The sequence below is a fragment of the Pongo abelii genome, chromosome 8 (genome assembly GCF_028885655.2).
Source record: "Pongo abelii isolate AG06213 chromosome 8, NHGRI_mPonAbe1-v2.0_pri, whole genome shotgun sequence".
NCBI classification, from domain to species: domain Eukaryota; kingdom Metazoa; phylum Chordata; class Mammalia; order Primates; family Hominidae; genus Pongo; species Pongo abelii.
Window position 1 is genome coordinate 81,457,973 of NC_071993.2, and position 24,942 is coordinate 81,482,914.

At 41.4% G+C, this 24,942-nt stretch overlaps 1 long non-coding RNA gene across 2 annotated transcripts; it reads left to right on the top strand.

Moving 5' to 3' along the window:
- The first annotated feature begins 6 nt into the window (after window positions 1-6).
- LOC134762058 (uncharacterized) lies at window positions 7-24,456 on the top strand. 2 transcript variants are annotated; one of them, XR_010141576.1, is made up of 3 exons: window positions 7-202; window positions 1,028-1,162; window positions 21,339-24,456. It is a non-coding gene; the product is annotated as an uncharacterized LOC134762058 (long non-coding RNA). The 2 variants fall into 2 exon arrangements; XR_010141575.1 differs by lacking the exon at window positions 21,339-24,456 and adding an exon at window positions 6,847-8,495.
- Window positions 24,457-24,942: the final 486 nt, after the last annotated feature.

Sequence of the window (24,942 nt, forward strand, 5' to 3'; positions counted from 1 at the left end):
AACTCTGGTACCTCTGGATCAGCTTCTTTATTTATTTATTTATTTATTTATTTATTTGTTTAATTTTATTTTTTTTAGTGATGGAGTCTTGCTATGTAGCCCTGGCTGGAGTGCAGTGGCACGATCATAGCTCACTTCACCCTCAACCTCCTGGGCTCAAGCCATCCTCCCACCTCAGCCTCCCAAGTGTTTGGGATTACAGGTACACACCACCATACCTGGCTAATTTTTTTGTTGTTGTTTTTTTGTTTTTGTTTTTGTTTTTGTGGAGACGAGGTCTCTCTGTGTTGCACAGGCTGAACAGCTTCTTCTGATGGTGCTAGTAGAATACTGGAGAGTTGATAAAAGAGCAAATTGATCAAACAGATGTGTGTGTGTGAGTCAAGGATGAGACATGATCTTTTATTGTTAAAATAGTCACTGTTTCACAACTGAAAATCTAGTCACTATTTCACAGCTGAAAATTCCCCTCTTTTCTACACCCACTAATCAAGCTCCTTTTCTATTTAATATTTAAAATAAAATAGTTTAGCTCTGTGGGGGCCTTGGGACTTCCCCAGTGCCACAGAGTGTGAAGTGTCTTTTCATACCTCTAGGCTGGGGAAACCCCACTCTGGGCAAAGGGCCAATTTTAGACCCAGCAGCTTATTAAGGAGATTCAGAATCTAAAAGAGCCACAAACAGACAATAACAGGAAGGAGACAAATATAGGAAAATAACACCTGAAGCTGGCTCTCTGGCCGAGTTTACAGTTATCTCTATATCCTAGAAAGAGGCACTGGGATTAGTGGATGAGGCATTGTGGAAATGGGAAAGGATGTTAGTTCTAATTTGTGGAAGAGAATTTCATGAATAAAAATTTTAAGAAGAAGATTAGGCTATTTTGAAAATGACCCAAAGAGATGCTAGATGAGCTGTAAGAGAAAATCATTCTCAAAACCTCATGGTCACAACTCTTGGAAACAAAACCCAACTCTAACTTTGGAAAAGGCTCTTGGAAAGCATCTGATCTATCCTCTGATTCCAGCTGCAGGAATGTCTCCCAGGGGTTCCCTGACCGATGGTCACCCGACTTCCATCGAGCCCTTGTGATGCTGGAGCACCCATTGTTGACCACACATGACGAGGCAGCCATCCATCCTTTTGCTGGCCAGGAAGGCTGGTAAGAAAGTTATTGATGTGAAGACGAATCTGGCTTCTTCTATTATGCAGCCAGAGTTCTTTCCTTTTACATACAACATGCCTTCCCTCCCTTTCTCATGACTTATTCCAAATATTTGAAGACAACCAACCATCCTATAACATCTAGGCTTTCTCTTCTCAAGCTAAGCATATCAGATTCTCCCCTTCTTCTCAAGTTTCTGGCTTTCATTGTTCTGGTCACCCTTGTCTGGGCTGACTTAGTTTGTGGAGGTTCTTCATGAAACCCAGGGCTGGGAATGAAACATAATCCTCTGGTTGGAGTCACTGAAGCCCCTACACCAAAGTGTGGGGGGGACAATGACACTATCTGTTGTTATGGATTAAGAATGTTTGCTTTTTTTGGTATCCATACTGCCCTGGTGGCTTATATTGAATTTGTGGTCAAGTAAGAATTATTTGCTGTTGTTTATTTTTAAATTTGTTTTAATGTGAACCATTATAAGCCAGCTTCCTCCATCCTATATACACATATACATATATGAGTGTGTATATGTATATATACATATACGTGTTTATGTATGTGTATATATATGCGTATATATACAATTTATAATGGTGGTGGTTGAATTCTACGTCAATTTTTCAAATTTTCTTTTAGCATTATAACATAGATTTGATAAACATACTTGCCATCTCTACCCCAAAGTCATAATACAGATGTTTCAATGAAAGCCTTGCTGCACACAGAAGGTGGCCTCTACCCACAAGTTTGCTATGACCGTTAAACCACCCAACTATTCTAAATCCTCCTGGCTGTTACTAGCACCTGGTGGCATTTTCCCATCTTATTTGCAAGGATATCACCCAATGCTGCATGAAATGCTTTGCTAGAATGCTGATACACTGACTCTATGGTGTTTCCCTATTTAATCACTTATTAAAGATGACTTTGCTATGACTTTGTGGATTCCGTTGGTCTCTTTCTGAACTCAGTTCTTTCTAGTGATCATTATTTTATTTTTTAAGTGTTGTAAGAAGGCATCAGGATGTAAATCTGGGTGATTATTTGGATTTCCCTGTGATGCTTAGTTTTATCACGTCAGGCAAGTCAATTTGTCTGTTTTACCCACCATTTAAAAAAAAAATCTGGAAAACTATGAACTCAATTATATCTAGCATTCTATAATTTGGAGTCATATTTTAACACCCTATCATAGAATTTTTCTAGAAACAACATGAAATTTCTGGATTCCATTTTTTCCTCTCCCAATCTTTTCCTTCTCTCTGAAATATCCTTAGTCTTAGGATTATATCTTAGTCTTAGGGGCTTTGATCTACCCTTAGTCTTTCTCCCTGATTTTTAAAATGTCACTGACTATGGTTCTCTGATTACATCTGAAACATTTTTATTTTCATTTCCTTTTGCGGGGAGGCACATGGGATGCAATTCTTCTCATTTAAGTTAGAAATTATTTTTAAAAATCTATCTTAAATTTTAGTGCCTTCTTAGTGATAGCTGCCTTTCTTTTCCCATTTGAAAACTGTTCTTTTTGGTGAATAAGATGGATGTGAAAAAGCACTAACCTTGTTTACTGACCAACTTTATTCATTGGATTTTCCTTCAAAAGATTGTCGGCTTCTTAAATCTCCCCATCATTTCCTTTAAAATCTTCCCACCCATCCCCTAAATGAAATAAAAATTTAAATTATAAAGGTACATCACCACTGAGACTATTGTAAACAATGTGCTTAAGGCTCTGGAAGGAAATTATGAAGGAGAAATTCTCCAAGTGTTTTAAGCAATAGCAGCATCCTTAGGGGAAATGTATACTTTCCCCAAGTATGTACCTAGACCCCTTTCTAGGTGGAAAAGTCTTGTTCTATTTGTGTGAACACCAGCTGTGGTGTTTTGCGATCAACCTCCCAGAGCATCTTAACCTATAATATCTGAACTTTTTTTTTTTTTTAATTCGTTCAGGAAAAAAGCAGTTGTTAAAACATTGTTAACTAGAAGCCAGTCAAGTTTTTTGTTTTTTTTTTCTCTGTTTTCTATTTATATTGGCTCTGACTTCAGCCTCCCTGTGGATCTGAAGGTGGTACTGAACAGATGGGACCTAATCAGCTCTCTTGGTAACCTGTCTGTCCCTTCCTGGCCTGTCCACACTTTAAGTCTTTTCTATGAAAAGATAATTTATGATAAACCACTTGATAGAACCAAATACTATCTTTCCATTTATAATACCTTTATATCTGGATATATTTTTGTATATTCAAAACCTACTTATTTGATTCTAAGTAAGTATCTTTGACAAACTCAATGTCCAAAGTTTTTGGTTTAAAACAAACAGTTTTAAAATGTGAATATAAGAAATCACTAGTTTCAGAAGTCCGTGGAATACTAGCCGGGCATGGTGGCTCATGCCTGTAATCCCAGCACTTTGGGAGGCTGAGACAGTAAGATCACTTGAGGTCAGGAGTTCGAGACCAGCCTGGCCAACATGGCGAAACCCCATCTCTACTAAAAATATAAAAACTAGCTGGGCGTGGTGGCATGCACCTGTAGTCCCAGCTACTCTGGAGGCTGAGTCAGGAGAATTGGTTGAACCCGGGAGGCAGAGGTTGCAGTGAGCTGAGATGGTGCCACTGCACTCCAGCCTGGATGACAGAGAGAGACTTTGTCTTCAAAAAAAAAAAAAAAAAAAGCCCATGGAATATTATATCATGAAGATATAAATAAAGTCGTTGGCCCCACTCAACTGGGAGTCAGATCCTCAATCCTTTTGATGCTGTCTTGCAAAGGCCCTGTAGGTATGAAACCTTGGGACAAAAGTTTGCAGTATACTTTTCTTATGCCAAGGTAGATAGTATTTATTTAGAGCCCCTTTAGTATACTGTCCTCATGTAAAAATGAGAGAGTGAACATTTAAAAAGTGGTCCCGAAATGGGATTCAGAGAAGTCATGGGAATCAGTTGCAAGCTCACTGCCCCCTCAGAGTGGTGTTTGAACACTGGGAGTCCTGGGTAAGGACAATACATGATTTTATTTTGCAAAATTTTCTTCCATAACAAGCATGCAGCTGTGCATGACAACTTTGTTTCTGGGGAAAAAATGATACATGCCTATGTGTCAGTTGACATTTTAGACATTTAACTACATTTTAAATCTTCTCTATGAAAAGATAATTTATGATAAACCACTTAATAGGACCAAATGCTATTTTTCATTTATAATACATCTCTATCTGGATATATTTTTGTGTATTCACGGCTTTTTCATCTTTCCATATAATTTGTGCATAAGACATATCTTCACTTATAAGAATAAAAGCCCCAAATTATAGCAAATTTGTCATATATAGATCTCTTTTTCTCTGCCAAATGATTTTGTTATTTCCATAGGCTTTGTCCTTCAAGCATCTAACACCCCTTTGCTTGTGAGTTCAGGAGCAGTGTATGCAGCCCTCTCTTAGAGTCAGTCAGTGAGACGCTTCAGGGTAGGCAGGTTGTGGGTGGCTGAAGGGAAATAGAGAACCTTCAGCGGTGAACCGGAAGAGCCTCAGAGCCTTTTGTAAACATGACTGAAGTGGAGTTTTCTGACCACGTGGACTTCAGAATATCTGGTTCTGCTGAGGCTAAGGAGGCAGCATGGAGCATGAAGATAAGCCATCATGAGCTTATCAAAGCACTGCACATTATCCTGCAGATAGCTGAGCATTGATGAGAGCTTGATGCTGCTGCTAGAGAAATAAGGTTATTAATGAAAATATGGAGCCTGGGAGATATGCTAATTAGGATAGTACCATGTCAGTGAGGATGATTTGGGTGCACAGAAAACAAACTCTAAGCTTCTGAAGTAAGGAGGGATTTATTATCTCACCTAATAAAAAGCCTAGAGGTAGGGCAGTTTCAGGATTGGTTAATTCAGTGGTTCAACAATTATATCAAGGCCCAGGTTCTGTTTGCTATTCTTAACATGTTGGTCTTAGGTTTCTCCCCTCATGGTTGCAAGATGGCTGCTAATGCTCCAGGCATCTCATCCTCATCCTCACTTCTTTTCTTTTTTTTTTTTTTTTTATTTCGAGACAGAGTTTCGTTCTGTCACCCAGGCTGGAGTGCAGTGGCGCGATCTCGGCTCACTGAAAGCTCCGCCTCCCAGGTTCACACCATTCTCCTGCCTCAGCCTCCTGAGTAGCTGGGACTACAGGTGCACGCTACCATGACTGGCTAATTTTTTGTATTTTTAGTAGTGACAGGGTTTCACCGTGTGTTAGCCAGAATGGTCTCGATCTCCTGACCTCATGATCTGCCTGCCTCAGCCTCCCAAATTGCTGGGATTACAGGCATGAGCCACTCCACCTGGCCCATCCTCACTTGTTTTCTTTGAGATGAAGAAAGGGACAGTTTCTCCATTTGTCTCTTTATCAAAGAAGAAAGTTTTTCCTAGAAGGTCCTTAGCAGACTTTCCCCTCATGAATCATTGGCCAGAATTATGTTGCATACTCATTCCTCAACCAATTTCTGATTTAGAAAATAGAGTGACTATGATTAATTTAGTTTAATTAAAACTCATCCCTGAAGTTTTAAAGGGGCATATTCACCGAGCATATTGTCATACAGAAGATGATCAAGATCACAGTCCAGCTAACTTTAAAGAAGACCTCGGGCTAATGGCTGTAAGGTGGGCAACCAATACTCTCTGCTTCAAGTACTTTATGTTTCAATACCACAGCTCCCTTTTCATTTAATGAAATGATTCTATGGCACTGGAAGAGAAGATGATGCTGAGATTCATACCCTACCATCATTGGAAACAAGATAAAAGTACTCTGCATGAAAAACAGAAGTCATATTTCTGCTTCTTTGTAACAGCAAAAAGAAAATCTTAAGTTTTTATTTTTTTTATCAAGATAGAAAACAAAAAAGAAGGGAATACAGGAAACATTATTAACTGACTACTTAGCTGCCATTTTCAGAAACCTGATTTCTTCTGGGAACATCGTGCTGACTGCTGGGACTGACTGCTGGCAGCATTGTGCTGACTGCATGTGTGCTAGGATAAGCTTAGATGCACAGATGCAAACATTGCCAGTTTTCCTTGCTGTTAGTGGTGGTCATATAATAGAATTTTGGCTAATAAGCAGAAAACCTTTGGGGATGGGGCTTCTGTGAAAGCTTCTGTTTTCTTGATAACAGGGACAAGTGTTAGAAGAAAGCTTACTGGGACCTCCCTTTTCATCTTCTTCCTGCCATGAATGTAAATGTGATTTTAGGGGCTATAGCAGCCCCATTGACAACATGAGGCAAAAATCATGGGGAAAAACAATCATGTTAGAGAATGGTGGCACAAAAGATAAAATGATCCTGAGTCATGAGACCAAATTGGGAACTACGTACTTTCAAATCTCTGGTTATGTGAGATAACTGAATGGCCTCTTTGTTAAATGACTGGAGTAGGGTATTCTATGACCTGCAACTTGATACATACAAATTGATACAAAAGCAATGAACAATATCTCAAGTAGATACTACAGCTATCCTGGCACCTCTCTTCCTCCAACATTTCAGTTATACCTAGATTCTAAGTTCAGAAAGACTGAATAACTTGACCACAACTAGACAGCCCTTCAACTCTAGCCCATTCAGAAGAATATACTTCATTTTCTACCATTTTCCTATACCCATGTGTGTTTTCTTTCCTACTAGGTTTGAAACTCCTTCAGAATAGAGGCTGGACCTTTTAGCTTTCTGGTGTTCCTTCCTGCACTGGGTGTGGAGAGCAGTCTCAATGACTGGGAAGTGAATGAATACTGTGGCATTCCTTCTTTATCCAAGCCAGCAAGAGAGGGAAGTAAGCGCATTGCTTATCTTAAGAAGGTACAAGTTTACCACCTTCTTGGTCTCTAAGTTGGAAAACAGAAGCCTTATAATATCCTACAGAGGTTTCTTCATGTTATATCACTAATCATTAGGAGTGGACAGTCTTTGAATTTTGGATCTGTATCAATCTTTCCATTTTTATGAACAACTTAGATGCAGGATTAGGTGAAATCTTGTAATTGTTAGCTTGAAATACAGCATTTTAGTGAAGCACTGCTAACCAGCTGAGTTATAGCTGGCAAATATGGAATAAGGGAACTTTGTAGCTTAAGGTCTCCCATGGACATTTTGCTTTTGGGGGTGGTTGGATTGCTACAACTAAAAAATTCCCTTGCATGAGTTTGTCAATTTCAGGGGATTTTGTCATGATTCACTGAAGTGGAACTTTCAGTTTAAATGTGAATCTCATGGCTTTTGTGCATCTTCACTCATGGCCAGAGTGGCAGCTTGGGCGTGTGAATGTCCACCACCAGCTTTGCCCATCTCCCTGATCACAGCACAAGCTCTTGCTGGATCACCTCCCCATCCAAAGCCTGCACTGCTCTTTCTTTCTCTCCAAGCACAAGTGCCTTTTGTGGTCCCAAGATGGAACTCCAGTACAGTGCTTTGTACTGACAACTGTGGGTTTTCCTTAAGGTAACTGTGGGTGGCCCCTTCATTTATTTTCTTGCTTCCTTTTTGTTTCTGTAAATTCTGCCCTCCACTTTCCCCCAAAGCACATGCTGTTCATGTAATCTGAATGGCCATTTAGAGGAAAGATCAGAAGTTTGTTGTTTCATTACCAAGATAAATCAAAACTTTGTGTTCGCACTGCAATCCGAGTGAGTCCAGGAATAGCTTTGGGATTGCTAAGTGTCTGGAGAGCACTGACTACACAGACATGTTTTGAAGCTGGCTATAATAGTTTCTACAGCTGTTAACAGTTCGTGGAAGAATGGCAGCATTATATATCAGCGTTTAAAATGTGCATGACTTGCATTGCACAGAAGTCAGATTGGGATAGAATCAGATATTTTTTTTCTGAAACTCAGCCAGGAAAGTCTTCAATAACTAGAGAAATTCTTTTCACTGCTGAAATCAACATGAAGGCATTGTGTTATTATAATTGCTTATAGCTCACCATGAAAGTTGTCTTTGTATGAGTGGATGTACGGGCTGTACTGTTTTGTTTTTATTTATTCTGCATTCTTTATTCTAATGTCCTTTCCTTTTTCCTGACCAGAAAGATTGTTATTGAGCCCTTCACAAAGCTGAAATAATGCAGTGTGTTAAAAAAAATGTTAACAATCCAAAGAAGTTATAAAAATTTATAAGTTGGCTGAATGCTTGGGAAATTTCTGCATATTTTAATATAAATAGGTAATGCAAATATTTGTTCTTTGCATTGAGAGGTGAGTCTCTGTTTTCCAAAAGGCTCTGCTATTTAAATTAGATTTATTTGATTGCTCTGAAATAAAGGCAGTTTCCATTTTGAATGATGCCAAAGACTAAATACCATGGTTGTTATCAAATACAAAAGACTTATTAAGTTAGATATGTTACTGCATCATGGGGTTAAACAATTTCCAGAAAACAGTAAGAATGTCTCAGTTTAAAATTCTCCAGAAGGTAACTTGCTTAATAATTTTTCTTTTTGAGATTTCCAAGTTGCGATGAAAGTTTTGCACATGAAAAGAGCTGTCTGGACCACCTCTGTATCCTGTCAGTTTTGCTGCCTCTTTCAAAAATTAATTGACAGACTTAATTCAAGATAGGAGTGGGATGGATATCTTGGGGGAATATATATAAATAAAGAAATTGGGTAAAAAGTAAGAAGAAATCAAATTATGACAGGAAGCTCTTCTGATTGAGCTGTAAAATCAAGATATACACATTTTGAATGATGCTGAGTCAAGGGTCTCTGCAGAAGAATAAGATCTAGGGTCTTAGATATTTCTGAAGCGCTATGCCAAGGCCCACCCCGTGAGAAGCCAGAGGATGGCCTGGAGGGTCACAGGGGAAAGCTCACTGAGTGCAGCTGCTTTTCAGGAGTGACGTTGAGACACTCCAGGGATCAGATCCCAGACCTGGGATGCCCAGCATTTGGGACACCTTGGCAGTGGGTGGCTTCTTCAGCAGTTGGCCACTGCAGGCAGCTTGATAACCTCAGAAAACCTCAGCTGAGACCTGGGTTCCCTTTGAAAGTGCCAGTGAATTCTCAGACCTCATCCCTCTCAGCTCCTCATTTACCAGCTCATGCTTTAGCAAGTAGCCACCGGAGTGAGAGGGACAGAGACACACCACACGAAACGATGAAGGAAAAACTCCCAGGGTACCCTCACGGACTGTACAAACTACCTCCCAATTTCCCTTGGACAGGCATTGACTATCAAACCCATACTTCTTCATATTCGTGGCCATTGAGACATAAACATCGTCTGGGGGCAGGTCTGCACTTTCCTGTCATTCTGCATCTCTCTGAGGCTTAGAGAAACTAAGGGCACATGTGGAGGAGTCTGCCTTTTCTTAGGAAAAGGAACTTGTGTAGGAATTAAACTGATTGTTTTCTAGGGAGAAAAGCCATGAAAACATGAATTTTCACTTTTCTAAACTAAGAGGTCCCACTTCATTGAGAGAAATAATATCAACAGCTGACATGTGTTAGGTGCTTACAATGTGCCAAGCACTGTATTATATTGTTAAAAAGAGATGCCAGTGGGTAGCATGACCAAGAAAGAGAGATATAAAAGTTGTTTGATAGAAGACCGCACATAGGCCAGAGGTGAACTAGAAAGGAAATAGGAAAACTGGACTTAAATCCTGGTTTCTGCAAACACTAGGGATCCTTTGTAAATGCATTCCCCTCATTAAAGCCTGGCTTTGTTATAAAATACGAATAAATACCAGCCTGGAATACAAAAGTCAGATTTCTCAGTCAGGAAATGGCCCTAGTGCAGTGGGTTTTGTTTTTGTGTTTGCCTTTTCAGAGTCATGGAACTCTTTTAGAAGCTGAGAAGTGCTAAGAGCTCTCTCTAGAAATTACAAACACACATATATATGCAAGCAGAATGTTGAACACTATTTCTGGGGTTGCCAGCTCCCTTGGAACCAGTTTTCTTTGGTGGGTGGAATAGCATCAGCAAAGTCTGGTAACAAGCAATACCTGTAGGTTCAGGCAGGGAGGCTGGCTGGCAGGAAGTTCAGAGAAAGCCTACCAGGGGCTTCCCAGCAGCAGGAGGGGGAATAAGCAGTTGTCAATGTTTCATCTGTGTGGGAGCTCGTACTGGGAATGCTTGGCTATAGGTGTCAGAGACTCAGCATGAGGACTGAGACTTAAAGAGTTAAAATTCCCATCCTGGAGAAGACTGGTGGGCTACTGGAAAAAGCCAAGAAAAGGCCCCAGGAGTCAAAGAAGAAAAGAGTTAACAGAAACTGGGCTAGAAGGTACAGGCTGGGTCACAAAGAAAGCCCAGTAACCAAAATCAGGGTCACAGCTGACTTGGATGGGCCCAGGATGACTCAGCAAGATTTCCCTGGCTATGAGATGGCTGGCTTTAGACCCTGATGGTGGCTGAGCCCTTTGCTAGGGTGATGTCGGCCTGTCTCTGGGAATATGGTGGGGAGGGAGGGAGCTGGAAAAACAGTCTGCCTAGTTATTAATATTACAGCTATGGTGCTATCCCTCCTCCAAGCTTTACTAACTTGGCTGTGGGTATGCCTGTGTTACCATTTTCAAGTCTTCTTAACACATTCAACTTTGAGACCAGAGAATGTTTTTTACTTTTTGCATGTTTCTCATCCTGCACATGTGTCTGCTTGTTTACAGTTACCTTTTTCCTGCCATTCCTGTACCATTAGCCAATTCTGTTCCACTCTCTGAGTGGGGAGACCCGTTGCTCATCTTGCCTTGGCCTCCCTGAACAAAAGTAAAAATTGGCAGCATTTGTTAACCCATCAAATATTTTTGAAATTTTACTGATCTATTAAGTCTAAATTCTGGAAACTATTGGATTATGGTGTCCTCAGTTGGGTTGAGTGGGTACTCAGGAAATATTTATTGAATGAATGATTCGATGAGACAGGAATTGTATCCCAGAAAGCTAAGGGCTGAAATATCTACTACTTGCTTTGCTCGTTTTGATAGCTCTTGAAAGATTAATGTGGAGACAGGCTGAGGTCCCTAGACAGATGGTTAATTAGGAGATGGGACCCCTCTGGACTGCCCCATTGCTAACTAGGTAGCAGCCTGTCTACTTGAGTGGCGGCACTTTCTTTGATAGCGTTAGTATATTAAAATAATGGTGTTGTCTTTGTTAAAGTAGGGATTGTTATCAGCTATTAGTCAGTTGCTGTCATTTGAAAGAGAACACACATAAAGATCTCTTACCAGTTAGCTGATGGGACAAACAGGGACAGCAGAGACTCCCGTTTCTCCCCTCGCCCCCACTCTGGTGGGTGCTGTAGCATACAGTGGATCTGTGGCCTAAGTCATGAATGTTTACCAGCAACTAATTAAACTACTTTAGGAGCTCAATTAAGCACTAGCTGAAATTGAAGATGTGAAATAAGTCATGAATGTAATGAAGACTGAAGGAAACAAGTAACACAATGTGCAGGAGAGTCATAATTGTGCCATTAAGGTCAGATCGCATCTTGCCAGAGAGCTTTGGTGCTCGACTTGATGAGGGCTCTTCTTCCTCAGATTAGATTAAAATTATGAAGAGCAGAGTGTGTGTGTGTGTGTGTGCATGCGTGCGCTGGGTGGGGGGTTCTCCTCTTTGATGGCTATATTTAGCAGGAGATTAGTTGCTCAAATTTGCCCTTTGGTTCAATAGAAAGAAATACAATGTAACTTAAAATGAAGTCAAAATCAATGTAATTTAAAATGTAATTTTGTGTGTACTGGAGTGTTGCATGGGAAGTTAGATGAGCGTGGTCTGGAGAAGAAATAGAAATCCAAGGATTGAAGGTTTTTGTCAGATAGGAAAGAATCTGTAAGTTCACAAGTTTCCATGTTAAAAATGGATCTCTACATTTATGAGATACACAATTATTTTGCAGTGGTTGAAAAAAAAAGCACTCCTCATAGAGATTCATAATGCTTTCATATGGCTGAGTTAAGTGTGTGTGTGTGTGTGCGTGCATGTGTGTGTGTGGCTGTGGTGTGTGTAGTAGTAGCAGTGTCATAAAGTGCTGTGGTGGCTGGGCACGGTAGCTCATGCCTGTAATTCTAGCACTTTGGGAGGCTGAGGCAAGAGAAGTGCTTGAGGCCAGGAGTTTGAGACCAGCCTGGGCAACATAGTGAGACCCCATCTCTATTACATTTTTTTTTTTTTAATTAACCAGGCGTGATGATGTGCACCTGTGGTCCCAGCTACTTGGGAGGCTGAGGTGGGAAGATTGCTTGAGCCCAGGAGGTTGAGGCTGCAGTGAGCAGTGTTTGTGCCATTGTACTCCAGCCTGGCCAACAGATCAAGACTGTGTCTCAAGAAAAAAAAAGGGGAGTGGTAAGAGAAGAAGAAATCATGAGAGACAGGGGAGGGCAGTCATTTGGCTAGGGGCAATCATGCCTGATGCAGCTCCACTTCTTGTTAGCACTTTGGCTTCTTGCCACCTCTTGATGCCAACACTTTCTGCTTTCTGTAACTGGTGAAAACCCAGTTACTTTTGAAATGGGTGAAAAATTTTCATCTCTCTTTCTTCTTAGCAACAGTTAAGGGTGGGGCTTGGGGGGAAATAGGAAAGACTGAGGTGGAAGAGTGAGGTTGGTCTTGGGAAATGGCAAAGTTTACATGAGGTGGAATGTGGCATAAATAAAGGACGTGTGTAAGTAAAGGTCTCTAGAAGTTCTGAAGGAGAGGATACCTTCAGGGTAACTGGAAAAGTCTTTGTAGAGGAGGGGACATTGAAGGATAGATAGGGTTTTGATAGGTAGGTATAGATGGAGGAACATTCCAGAAAGAAGAAAATAGCTCAAAGATGCCATGGCAGAAAATACAAGCCTATTTTGGGAATGGCAGGGGATTCAGTATAGCTGAAGATTAAATGGGTAGGTGGATAGAGTCTGGGTTACGAGAGGCCCTGACTGTCATGCTAACATCTTATTTGGTATGCAAGTAAACTCAATAACTCACTAAGTACGAATGCCCATCTCCTGAAACTTTGCTCCCTAAGGTTTGAATTTTCACCAGCAAAATTTTTCTAGAAGTAGAGCACAACTGGACTACATTGCTAAGCCAAGTCTCGGTGTTTCAAAGGCAGGGCATGGCCAGCTTCACCAAAGCCGAGGCCGCTCATGTGTTTAATGTGTTCCAGAGATCCAGAGCACTTTGGGATTTTGCAATGCTTTGTGTGGTCATTGCTGTTTTTGTTTTTGCTTTAAATTTATCCATCCTTATTGCTGTGATTACTTTACAGGGTAAATGTGGCAAATTTTGTTTTCCATAAATGACCAAATCAAGATCTCCCATCTCTTGATTTGGCGAATCAGAGGTAAGTCTTCTTACCCTGTTTCGGACACTTCTCCTGTTGAGAGGTGGGCTCTACTTTCACCTCAGACTGGCTTGTGACTGCGGTGGAAGTGACACCAGGTAACTTCCAAGGCTATGTTGTAAGAGGCCATGAAGCTTTCTCCTAGTTCTCTTAAGACACTCACCTTTGGAGCCCTTAATCACTGTATAGGGAGTCCAGAGTCTCCATGCTGTGAGGAAATCCAGGCCACACCTACCAGAAACGTGAGTTAAAAGTGTCTCTGAGTGATCCTTGGCCCCAGAGGTCGCGTCACCTCAAGCCTTCAAGTCCTTCCTGCTGAGATCTCAGGTGTCACTGAACAGAGCAAGCTGTCTTCACTGTGACCTTTCTAAATCCTTGGCATACAGAATCAGTGGGCATAATAAAATAGTTGTGTATGCAGCTAGGTTTGGTGCAATTTGTTTTGCAGTAGTAGCAGCAGCAATTTGTTTTATATCACTGTTTATAATAGTAAATAGTGATGCGTTTTTCTGGCTCATTTCTTTCTCTTCAGGAGAATCAGTTTAGCAGAGAGGAGAGAGAGGGAGTTATCAATAGCTGATAAGGCCCTGTTAAGTGGTTTACATATATTATCTCATTTTATCTTTCTAGCAACACTATAGATAAATATTATCAACCTTACTGTTCAGAGAACTAAGGCTCAGAGAGGTTTAGTGATTTCCCCGAGTTCATAGCTAGGGCACAAACCCAGGCTTCCCTGTGGCTCCATAGTTCAAAAGATTTTCCTCTCTAGGTTGGGTGAGAGACCCCTGCAGTGTCATGTCATATGAACAGTGGATTCTGCCACCTAACCCACTTCCCCATCAGATGGTGTACCTGCCGAGCACCTAGGCCAGGAAGCGGGAGGGAGATGAAAAGAGAGGCAAGGCCCCTGCCTTTTCAGCAGTGGTAACTATTTTAGGGGCTGGGCAGCTGTAAGTCTCATGGAAAGATGAAAACAACCCAAGGCAGTGTGTGATCCTGGGCTGTGGACTTTCACAGACGGAGGGTGAGGGGAGGGGTCACTTTGGAGTCTTAGGCAAATAGGTGGCTTCCTGGTGCTCTCTTTTCTACACTGGTGAAAGTTCGGGTGACCATATCTCTCGATTCTCCCTGATACTCTTGGTTTATTGGTTTATACCTGTCGTCCCAGTGAAATTATTTATTTTGCTTTTTTTATTTGTATAAATTTAGGGGGTAAGGCAGGGCACAGTGGCTCGTGCCTGCAATCTCAGCACTTTGGGAGGTCAAGGCGGGCCAATCACTCGAGGCCAGGAGTTTGAAACCAGCCTGGTCCCACAAAGCGAAACCCCATCTCTACTAGAAATGGAAAAATTAGCTGGGCATGATGGTGGGTGCCTGTAGTTTCAGCTACTCTGGAGGCTGAGGCAGAAGTATCGCTTGAACCTGGGAGGCAGAGGTTGCAGTGAGCCAAGATCATGCCACTTCACTCCAGCCTGGGCAATGGAGCCAGACTCTGTCTCAATAAATAAATAAATAATTAATTAAAATTAAGGGTTACAAGTGCAATTTTGTTACATAGATATATTGCATAGTGGTGAAGTCTGGCTTTTAGGTGTACGTATTGCCTAAATAATTGTGATACCCATCGTACCCATCCCTCTCCTCTGGCCTCCCTCCCACCCTTCCGAGTTTGAAATGTCTGTCATTCCACACTCTGTGTCCATGTGTCCATAGCTGCCCCTAGTGAAATTATTAATAGCACTTCCATTTAGTCTCAAGGTGGCCTGTTTTGGATGATAAATTACATGGTTGCCCTAGGGTGGTACTTCCAAATTCAACTTTTTTGAGGGAATAGGGTAAAGTGCTATTGAGGAATCATGCGAAATCGGATGAAGGCAGTGACTAATGGCCCCAAACAAGTAGGAGAGCCTGTTGATCCAATGAAAAACCTGTCTATTCGCTGTATAACAAAAGAGTCAAACAGCAATTTTGTTCAATGTGAAGGTATGTTTATTGGATATCAATTGTATGCCATAATTAAACAGCTTTAAAATCTGAATTGACAAAAACAAACAATAAAACCTCCCCAACAAAGTAAACAAACCACAATTGAATCGGTCATCTAACCTGACCTGACTGATTTGTGTCTGGCCAAAATGGCTAGGACAGTCCATATCTCTCTTGAGGAAAATGAGGGTAAGTGAGTCTAATATGAAAATCAGACTGCATTTCCCAAACGTATGGTCCAGAAACCATAGATTTCAGCCTTGCTTGATCAGGGTGGAGGAGGGCGGTTAAGAAAGCAGTTGCTGGGCCTCCATCCCAGCCTGCAAAATCATTCTCAGGGGATAGGCCCAGAACTCAGCATTTTTAGCAAGTTCCCAGGTAATCTTGGCAATGAGCCAAGATTGTGCCACTGCACTCCAACCTGGGCAACAGAGTGAGATGCCATCTCAAAATAATAATAATGATAATAATAATAATAATAATTACAAATAAATGAATAAATAAATGAATAAGTAAATAAAATTGTGAATTCATTTAGAACTTGAGCCAGATGCAGTGTTAACCTCAGCACTGTGGAAAGAAGGTGAAGTTGGTCTTAATTCCAAACCACTTCCTCATATAAATCATTCGCTAACCCACCAGGATGAGGCAAGAGTCACATTGTTTTATTATAAGAAAAGGAGATATGTTTAAACATCAATCTTTTTCTCATTATCACCTCTGCCATTGGGAATAATCTCATAGTGAATTTGCCAAGCGCTCTCTAATGTTTAGAAATTTCAGAAAAAAAAGAGCTGTGTTGCTTAGAGTTTGGTCCATTCTGGCCAATTCTAACAAAGTTAGGCAAAGGGGAGAGTGGTACAATGGTTTTCTGCAAATTCATGACGATGAAGATTAAATATCTCACTTTCTCTGGCTATTTGTGCCTGTGCGAACAGAACTTTGCAACAGAATGAAGGAGCTGAGATTTTAGAGCTGAAATAGATTTTTTAAAAATAGATTTTTGAGATGCTCCAGACTTCTTATTGCATAGATGGATAAACTGAGGCCCAGCAAAAGGAAATGGCTGGAATAAATCCTGACTTTGCTGCTTCCTGTGTGTGTAATAAATAGACAAGTCACTTACTTGTCACTTGCCATCTCTGAAATGCAGGATAATAACAATGCCTATTTTTTGTGTGGTTTTAGGGAAGAGTAAATGTGAGAGAGCATGAATGGGAAGCATTGAGCCCAGCACTGGACACCCATATTCATACTCCTTGCTTAGGTTCTGTCTACCATTATTATTAACTAAGGTCATGGAGCTTGTTGAAGACAGAGCCAGGCCTGGACACAGACCTCCTGACTCCCCTGCATTTTCCAGAGTGTAGATTTCAGTGGTATTCGTGGAGTTCCAGAGCTTAGTCACACAAGGTATCTGTGTGTCTCCAGATAGGCAAATGCTATTTTAAGACCTTCTTTCATAAGCGTCCCAGGACAATGAGCTCTGGCTGGGTGCCTCCAGCCGCACAGTCTGTTCTCAGGGGTGGGCGGCCTCCGTGCTCTGTGTCTGTCTGTCTGTGCCCCAGAATGCCCTGTGTATCTGGCCCCCTCTCTGCTCCTAAGCCACATGGTGGGTGAATAGGGGGCTGAGGTCTAAGATGCCCAAGCCACTTTTAGGAGTGTGTCCCTTAGCACGCTCCTGGTGAGATAAGCAAATGGGTGCCGAAGGCAAATTGCCTGTTCCCACTAATTACTGGCTGTGGGGCTTGAGTAAGGTATTGGCCCCTAAAAACTCCTCATTTTCCTTATTTGTCAGGTCTGTAACAAGCATGCCCACCTCACGGGGTTGTTTTGAAGGTCAGTGTGGAAACTCACACAAAGCAAAGAGCTTGGCCCACAGTGCAAATGGTAGCTTATTGCTTACTTTCAATGTGGCTTTATGACTTTAGAGGGGAATTAGGATATAGAGAACTTCTTGATGGAAGAGACAAACATCAGAACAGAGAGTTGTAATTTATAACAAGTAATGCAGTAGTGTTTTGAATAATCATAGAAAGGGAAGGCTGAAATTGAGAACTGGTTGAAGATATTGTGTGGCCATACAAACTCAGAGAAATTGGCGATCACTCTGAAAAGAAAAAATAAAAGTGCCTTCTATATTTCCCATTCCTGCTTCACGAGTTCCTCCCCTTCTCCCACACCCCCTTTCTCCCTCAGAGTTTTTTTATGGCTGTTTAAGTAACTACCATAAAAGTAAATATACCAAAACTTTCTATCCATGTTTGTAAGCCTACGATGCAGAAACTTTGAAAGAAGTTTTAATTAACATTAAATTACCACAATGGGATTCATTCACATTTATACTAGTCATCAACTCCTGGAAGGTAATGGCCAAGAATTGTTCCTCTTTGCCTTTCTCCCAGCACCAGCCTGCAGTATAGATGTGAGCAATGTTAGCTGACTGACTGACTCACTCACTCACTGACTGTAGAACTCACCACGTGCCTGGAACAAACCAGAACAAGGGCCTGAAAACTTTCCCCTCCTATTTGGACACCTCTGTCCTTCCCTTGTGCTGGGATTCTGACTCTGGAATTGATTACCTGATGATCTTGGATCATGATTTAGCCTCAGTTCCTGCAGTTGGAAAATGGGGGCATGATTAGTCCTTTGTAAAGGCTAAGATGGCATGTGTGAGAGCCAGTGGTCAGTGAAGGCTTGTGGTTCTGGCTGTTGCCCACTGCCCTCTCTGGGGTCCCTGGATACCCATTACCATCTGCTGAGCTGCCCAGTGAGGCCTGCTGTCCTAAGGCAAGGCCCTACGTTACACCCAGGCTCCTCTGATCTTTCCACACTTCTTTCCTTTGATTTCCATATCAAGATTTACCTCTTCTGTATCCTGTTTCTTCAGAACTCGACTTTCTACTAAATAGGATAAAATCATCCCTATTCATTCATTAATGGATATTAATGGGTTAGAAAAGACCCCTCCAACCCCCCAGCAATTGTTTAACCTGAAGGGCAGCTCACCCAAGGTAGGCTGCTGGCACTCATAGATTCACAATCTGAAAGGTGCCCTTGAGAGATCATCTCATATGATGGCTTTCAAACTTTTTTTCCAAATAAAACATAATTCATAAACCTGTCTATAAAATATAGAGGGGTCTGCTTTGGTTGAGAGGAGGTGGGCAGCACCTCCCTGCTTGGTTTTCCCCAACCTGAAGGCCCTAGAGTGCTTGCACAGAACTCCACTGATTCTAGTCCAACCCTCTCCTTACAGAAGAGAAACCAAGGCACAGAGAGAGGAAGGGACCTCGAACTCCACAGACAAGTGGTTACCAGACTGGGGTTGGGGCCCAAGTCACCTGTGCCCTGGTCCATGCCTTCCACTCTGACAAACGTGCCTGTAAGAAGAAGCAGCCAGAGAAGAAAGAGGTTGTTTCTGATGACTCATGGAATTTGCTCATCTAAAGGCAAAGCTAGTACTTTTTTTTTTTTTTTTCCTAAGCCCCTGGGTGACTCCAGACAGAGATAATAAGCGACAAAACCTTTTACCTCTAAGCTACCTGTTTGAATGTAGTACAGGCTGTTAGTCACTCAAGGTCATTATTGTGTGATGGGTTATCAAAGGCCTATGTGAAATGTGTGGGATTTTTATGAGCTTGTTTTTATTATAGTAAAATGTTTAAAGGCCCCTTATGTACAAAGTGTTTTGAAAGCTCTAATGGGGCCCCATAATCACCCACATAATTATGAAGGTCAAATTGTGCTGGACAAACTTGAGAGCTATTTTTGACCACATTAGTGGATGAACAGAACGGAATATTAAAAATTTTTTGTTGTTGTTACTCTTGTCCCTTTTAGCCTTCTGGGTACAACAAAATCTCTCTTGGAGCTGGAGGAAACTGCCGCTCTGGTATATTTTCCCACTTTTGTAAATCTAAGGAGGTTTTCTTTTCCTGGGTTCCGACACAGGTTCCAGACAGGCTGTTCATTAGGTTTTGGAGGAAAGAGTTGGCCATAGTGAGTATTCAGGTCCGTTTGCTAAGGAAACTTGCTCCAGCTTGTTTTCGGTCCCGTCCCCCATTGCCCCATGGTGAACAGATGCCCGTCTGTTGCAGGCCTGGGCCTCACCGGATGTCCTTCTATAGCGATGCCTGCCGCTTTCACTGGCCATCCTTAATTTTCCATTTTACACTAGGAAACTGCGAAGTTAGAAAAACAATGGACTGTTTCCTTCCTCTTACTTTAAACCAAGAGGCTGAAAGGAAGGCTTCGTATTCATTACTCACAGGCCAGACTTGGGGATAAAGGTCGCTAAAGTTCAAACGAAACAAAAGTTAAAGTCCACAGCTCTCAGTGAGTTCCCAGTACAGCTGGGGTCAAGATGACACTGATCCTCTCACTGAGTCCTCATGTTAACCCGAGACTTGCCTCAAGCTTTGTGAGTATTTTGGGTAGACATTTGGAATCTCTGAGCTTGCTAAAAAGCGCTCAAGATTACGGGCATGAGGAGGGGAAAGAAGTGACACAAAGCAGTCTCCATTTGGGGACAGTCTTCCCTTCTAGGACATTGGCCTCCAGGCTTTCTGGGAGCCTGTCATTATAATTGGTGGTGACAGGTGCATTTCTTAGATCCCTAACTTAAGAGCATTCTTGCTAAACAGCTAAGATGCTTTTTTTCCTGCCATTTCAAACATTTCCTCTCTGAAATATCCTTTTGCTGTGGCCTATTTTCCTGTGGCAAGACTATCTGTGGCCAGAAAACCCTCACGTGTTGAGTGGTCTAGATGTCCCATCTAGCTACATTGCCTCATCATGTGGAAAGGGAGAAGGAAACCACCCTTTAACACCAGGGTTCCACTCTGTGCTATTTATGCTAAAAAGCAGCTGTCATGATTTTTACCAGCCAGGCCTCCAAGCCATGTTGGACTTGAAATCCACATGGAAGAGCCTGATGTCACAAAGCAGCAGAAACGTGATAGTGGGGGCAGCAAAGGAAGGTGTTATGAGAAGTTCCACCAGCAGAGAGAGATCTGGTAAACCCTGCACGGGCAACAGGCCAAGCCACACTAGGACTTCAGGGGCCCTAGGCACTTTTGCCATGGTAGGCCTTCTTCTTCCTAAAGATAAATAAATACATAATTCTATTTTATGGCTACATTGGTGTACAGACAAATGTGTTCGTGTTATATGTCACAATATTTCCTTCCACCTGAAAGCTCATTTTTTTTCTTCTTATTTTAAAATAAATTAAAACACTTTTCATGGGCGCTGTAAAAGTATTGTGGGATGTGAGCACTGCATCTGCCGTACCTAATGGATAAGTTGACCCTGTCAACAAGAAGCAATCCCTGTCCTCGGTACAATTTGAAGAAACGGGATATTTATGAGTTAGGGCAGTTTCATTCTTTAAAAGGCAATGCATGTTACAGATGGGTTTGGTTCATAAAATGAGAAAGGTTAATTAGATGTATATACAAATTCACAAATCAAAATCTCCCAATTAGCAATAGGTTTATATGCAAGGACTTGGATGTTCCAAAGTAAATTTTAAAGCTTTGGTTTGGTGCAGTAAAAACCAGAGGGTTATGGATACTGAGGTGGTATGGACTTGGGTCAGGATCCTGGCTCCATATCCACAAGCAGACAGACTACTCTATTGCTTGGGTAAGTTATTTTATTCTGTGCTTCTGTTTCTTTCTCTAAAAATGAGAGGTAACAATAGCTACCTCATGAGGTTGCTGGGAGGATGAAATGAAGTCATGTTAGTAAAGCACTTAGTATAATGCCTGGGATATTGTAAATTTTCAGTAAGTGTTATTATAATTGCCATTATTTTCGTCATTAGGAAGTGTTGTTATTCTTTTCAACAGGTGGTGGAACTCAGGCTCCTCCATTATTTTGCTGGACAATTTTGCTAAGTTTAGACAGGTGATGAGTAGATAAAAAGAAGCATATATCAGAGGTTAGAATTAATCAACCAGTAGCACATGAAGAGGAGTGGGAAGTGACACAGAAAATTCAAGGAACATTAAAATACAGACCCTGGCCTCAAGAAGAGTACTGGAGACAAGACACACCCGGAAGGCTCAGAAACAGGAGAAAGGGCAACAGGCAAGCTCGGGGAGTACTGAGAAGGGAAGGACCACATGGGTGATGGAGGAAGGCATCCCTGACAACTGGGCTCGGCTCAATAGGTGAGGACTTCTCTTGGACATTTCCAGAGGGAGAAATTTCTTCAGACATTTCACTTGAGAGCACCTACCGCATTCTTTTGAGAAGTGTCAAATCTTAGCTTGGAAAAATTCCATATTTTAACCAAATGAGGAGCAAAAGTGGTTTGGTCTTGCTCCCATGACACTGGTAGTCTCTACCTGATGGAATCTAAGACTCTGGTGCATTCAGCTGAAAACATGCAGAAAAAGCAGCAAAAACACAAACTCAGAGGGTATTTGACCATTCTAACAGTACCAGCAATGATAACAATATTAGATTCCTCAAGGATCTAGAACCTGAAATACTATTTGACCCAGCAATCCCATTACTGGGTATATACCCAAAGGAATATAAATCATTCTGTTATAAAGATACACACACACATATGTTTATTGCAGCACTATTCACAATGGCAAAGAAATGGAATCAACCCAAATGCCTATCAATGATAGACTGGATAAAGAAAATGTGATACATATACACCATCGACTACTATGTAGCCATAAAAAAGGAGTGATACCATGTTCTTTGCAGGCACATGGATGGAGCTGGAAGCCATTATCCTTGGCAAACTAATGCAGGAACAGAAAACCAAACACCACATGTTCTCATTCACAAGTGGGAGCTGAACAATCAGAACACCTGCACACAAGGAGGGGAACTACACACGCCAGGGCCTGTGGGGTGGGGGTTCAGGGGACGGAAAGCATCAGGATAAAGAGCTAATGCATACGGGGCTTAATACCTGAGTGATGGGTTGATAAGTGCTGCAAACCACCATGGTTCACGTTGACCTATGTAACAAATCTGCACATTCTGCACACATATCCCAGAAGTTAAAATAAATAATTAAATTAAATTAAAAAAAGAACTCCACAGAGTGCTTTTAACTGTAAAAAATTTTATGTTTTTGTGTTTCACCATTGAGAGTATATGCTATATTGCGATTCCAACTACAATTTTCATTTAAAGGTGTGGAAACCGAACTTGATTGATCTCAGTCACACAGCTAAGTTTTGGGTCTTCAAGAGTGGAGTTTAGATCTACTAATGTTTTCTTGGTTGAACTATCACAAAATCTTCATGTTGATCATAACAATAATAATAGCATAAGAGTATCTATGGTGCCCCTACTATTTTTTGACACTGTGCCAAACCCTTGATATGTATTGTTTCTCACAATTACCTTTTAAGGTGAGGCTTCTCAGTCCCATTTGTAGTTGAAGAAACTCAGACCCTCAGAAGTCAAGGCATTTATTCCAGGTCCTGTTGCTAATAAGTTGAGATCTTACTAAAGGTCTATCTAACTTCATGGATCAAGTTCTTTTCTCTATGCCCCATCCTTGTTAGTTAATGGGGTTTGAGTGGATATGAGTTTACTTTGATCTTTAATGAATATTGACCTGTCTGATAAACAAGTGAAGATTTTTCTAAAATAATACCCAGTTACTCCAGAAAGACGCCTTTGAAAATAGGAATTAGCCATGCATGGGGGTGCATGCCTATAATCCCAGCTACTCAGGAGGTTGAAGAAGGAGAGTCGCTTGAACCTGGGAGGTGGCGGTTGCAGTGAGCCGAGATCGTACCACTGCACACCAGCCTGGGTGACAGAGTGAGACCCTGTCTCAAAAAAAAAGAAAAAAGAAAAAAAAGAAGATAGGGCTTAGCGTTGTTGATACAAATGAGCCAAAGTGTAGATTTTTCAGAGATTGGCTGAGGTGTAGGACAAACAAAATCGATCTTTCCCTTCCACTTGGTCACAGTAAGACTGTGTATGTGTTCTGGAGGACTTAGGTCTTGAAGGTCTGTGCTAGATGAGGTCAACCTTTGTTCTGACCTTGAGATGAGATGAGCCTTCAGGCTGAGCCCAAATGAGGAAGCCATTGCTCCTCGTAATTCTGCAGGATGTTTGTTTTTACAATTCTCCACAGGATCATCTGAAACACCAAACTCTCTGCTGTACATCCTTTTAACCAGGGGCTTTCAATGTGGACAGTGTTGAATATGACACTCCCTGCCCTTCAGAGCAAGATCAGATTGCAAATGGTGAGAGACAAGTTGTGAATTAGTCTTTTATGTGGAACACAGTTCATAAGTCTGGACCTCAACCTTGTCCCCATTTTAAAGGATGTACTGAGCACAATGACTTGCCTATATGTGAAAATCGCCCTCAGTTCCTGCCATAGTGGTTTTTCACATTGCCTTTGTGAGCCTAAACGCCTTTGAAGATCATGGGTTTGATAAATAAACAAGATATAACAACTTTTGAGAAGTAGAATTTTCTAAGAGCATCCCAAGTCAAGTTTAAAGTTTTTAAGAGGATGCTACACTAACTCTTTGTAAGTATATGGAAGCATTGTGTTACGAATGCAGCTGGCCATTTATTAATGTTTGGTATTAGCTAATTGGAAAACACCTAAGTTATAACTAGTCACCCCCGCAGTTCAGGGTTGATTAAACAACCCATGACACTTTTTCCCTCTAGCCTGCCTTAGGAATAATTATAATGACTTGCCCATCGTCTCGAGTTAATTATTCCTCATTTTTTTTCTAGTGTTCCTCTAGGCAAATGTCCTAAAATATCTCACCATGTTGCACTATTCTTCTCTTATATTTCACAATGGACACATATAACCAGGAATGTTTAAGCAATAGTTGGTTTGGTTTGGTTCTTTCAAAGTCATAGATAAATCATCACGCTACATGAGAGAGGAAATGACAGTTTTTATCTTTTATTCAGGTAGCCTAAATTTACATGAGACCACAAAAAGTTCCTGACAGGATGTTATTGATTGCGTTTACCCAGTTGGGGCTTGAGATGGGTCTTCCTGCCACATTGCAGGGCACCCTCTTCTTTTCATTCCAGCCTGCAGATCAAATCCCAGATCTTCCGATTCTCACGAATTTTCAGAATAGAGATTTCAGGCCCCTTGGCAGATTTCCTATTATTCTTAATTCAGCTTCCTTCTCTCTGTGCCAATCAGTAACAATATCCTCTCTTGTTGGATGCTATGAATGACAGCCCCATGGAACTAAGTGAAGGGCAAATATTCACTGTAATAACTAAGTCATTGAGTACCAGACCTTCTTATAAATTATTTGTGTATTAGTTCATTTAATCCTCACTGCAACTTTATGAGGGAGGGACTATTTTTATCCTTGTTTTACAGGTGAGGAACCTGAAACACACTTACCTAGTGCAAAGGCCTGCCTTCCCTCCTCCCTTTCTTCCTCCTTTCCCCCTTCCTGGCAACCATCCTTC